Raw genomic sequence first — 2,812 nt, 5'->3', positions numbered from 1 at the left:
GTTCACAAAAAACTTTTGAAATTGAGATTTACTCTAAACCTCTAGGTCCCATCCCATTTGGAAATCACTTTAAAACATCTCCACCGATATACGTAGTACCTTCAAGATGTACATGTACAGAACTGTTAGGGCAACTTTGCATTTAGCAGTTAGTGCTCTTTGCCGTCTTTGCTAGCACAGCACCGAAAGGTTGTGAAGGAGATAGTGGAGATTAGTTGGAGCGTTGGTGTTAGCAGAGATAGTGCGTGTTAGTGTGGGGCATTAGGCCCAGCTAGGCCCGCTAATTGGATCAGTATGGAGTAGTAGTAGTAGGCCAGTAGAGTGGGGTTAGTAGGTTGGGGTATTAGGGATATACTACCTAAAGAAGAGGTGAGCTGTAGGGCTATAAATGGTACACTGAGAAAAAAATATAGGCCTAGGGGTGAATTCAGGTAAATTGGGCCACTTTGGGCCATTCATTTATGCAGAAAAGTGGCCCAAATTACCTGGATTCACCATGGTATATTTGTTGACCAAACCTAACACAATTAAGTCATCTTGTTTCTTTGAGTTAAGTATAGTCAATTTATTTTGAGTGTAGCATGCTATTGCCCAATTAATCAGACCTATTTCAAAATTAATCTGAAGGATTATTTTGAGTTTTCAATTGTGGAAGTTGATCTACACAGTATCTCATTACTTTGCCGTGATGGGTAATACGTTCACGAAAAAGAACCAGAGTAGTTGTTCAAGTAACAAATCATTTTTTAGTGTGTTGAGGGGTATGCAAAGTGTGATGGAGCATTTGGCTTAATGGTGCATGCTAACAAGGGAGATTTGTATGATGATTTAAAGATGCATAATTGTAATTACATTACATGACACTTAGCTGACACTTCTATCTAAAGCGACTTACACTCATTCCAGGTATAGAATAAGGTCATGGTTACAGTCCCTGGAGCAATGTGGGATCGGGTGCCTTGCTCAAGGGCACTGAAGCCATGAACCAAGGTGGGGGGAGTTGATGGCAGGACTCAAACCTGCAACCCTCTGGACTGAGGTCCAACACCCAAACCACTGAACCACGGCCGATGTATCTCTTTGTATCTAGTGTAATGCAATGTATCTATTTTTTTCTGTTGAAAACAGATATTCCAATTATATCATCAAGCCCGGCGTGTAATCAGCGCTGTTGTGCAATACAAAGTAATTACACATGGCCATCATTTATCATTAGATGCTTTTGCTTGTGTACGCATCCTTTTCAACACCAGCATTAGGGATTGTTTTGAAACAGTGGCGAGAAACAGTGAGAAACCGTGATGTAGGTATTGTATTTCAAACGTTTAAATACTGATTAATGAATTATAGGCTTTTCACACCTGGTCCCTTGCAGCGATTTCATTGAACTCCAGACCTGTGACTCAGCATTCTCTGCGCATATGTGAATGCTCCAAAGTGTACCCAAGCCCCCTCTGAAGTGAACTGAACCTTTATTGGCGTGGTCTCAGTACAGTTCGCTTATGAGCTGTTAAATGACAAGTTACACTTGTGACTAGTAGTAATCACTTGAGGTAGCTCTAGAGGACCGGGTGTGATCAAAAGGAGGACTGACATACCATGATAGCCTAATTGGACCAGAAAGAGCAGCCACACTCACAATATGAGCAGAAACCGAACTGAGTCTTTTGCTATCTGTTCACTTTTTGGACCTCTTAAAGAGGATTGAGTTTGGTTCACTTAAAAGGGACTAGGTGTGAAAGCACCCTTAGAAACCAATGACGACGATAATATGACCACAAGGTTAAATGATGACAATGCACAAAATGTTAGAATTAAAAAAAATAAAAAAAACACACACACACACAATATCAACATCTTATTAAAATTACAGTATTTATGTTATACAGTATATTCTGCTTTGTAGTGTACGTGGGGAATCACAACTTACATTTGTATTGTCGTCGCATCATCAGCTATGATTATTTCCAGAGCGAGTAACCACAGCTGATGATGCGACGCACTCGGCAATCTCCTTTGTGGACTTTTGTGTCAAATAGTTGGCTTGACCGTAACTGTAGATATTGTCAAGGTAGTAGCTTCACAAAACACATTCTGCAGACCTTTCAAGAATACATGAAGGGCTTTGGACACTTCGGTTTATGTGTGGATACCCTCAACATATTACGAGGTACGTGTGACGTTGTTTTGAGCTGTGCAAGACGTTAAAATGTTGTGTTTTTGAAATGTGTGTAACCGCCGAGAAACGATGCCCGCAATCTATCATATTGCATAGCTGATATGGCTAACGAGGCTAACGTGATATTATCAAACTTTCTCAAAACGCATCCTTTTGCCTTGATTTTGCTCTAGAGTGACTGTATTTCATCCCAAACATGCAAAAATGAGGCAAACTTGTTCCAACTCCGGATAAATCCTTTAAAGATACATGTGCAGTAGAGTGATATACTGTATGCACTGATCTTAATAAAGGGGACGCCATGTGCGATTCATAGATGAAACCAGTGTTGCCAATTTAGCAACTTTGACACTACATTTAGCGACTTTTTGACATCCCTGGCGACTAAAAACATCATTTAGCGACTTTAGTGACTTTTTGGTGCATCTGGCTACTGTTTAAAGCGCGCAGTTTCAATGTCAAAATAATTGTTTTTCAACATACCTGTATGTGTAATGGTGCCTTCACGGGCTCGGGACCTCTCGAGACAGCTGACGACACTACTCACGTGACAACCGAGTTCTGGACTTTGGCGCATGAACGGCACAGATCCCGGAACAATCGGGAATCGTGCCTGTTTTGTTTTGGTCCTCT

This window comes from Engraulis encrasicolus, chromosome 8 (genome assembly GCF_034702125.1).
Source record: "Engraulis encrasicolus isolate BLACKSEA-1 chromosome 8, IST_EnEncr_1.0, whole genome shotgun sequence".
Classification (NCBI taxonomy): Eukaryota; Metazoa; Chordata; class Actinopteri; order Clupeiformes; family Engraulidae; genus Engraulis; species Engraulis encrasicolus.
Note: the sequence above shows the minus strand (reverse complement) of the source record.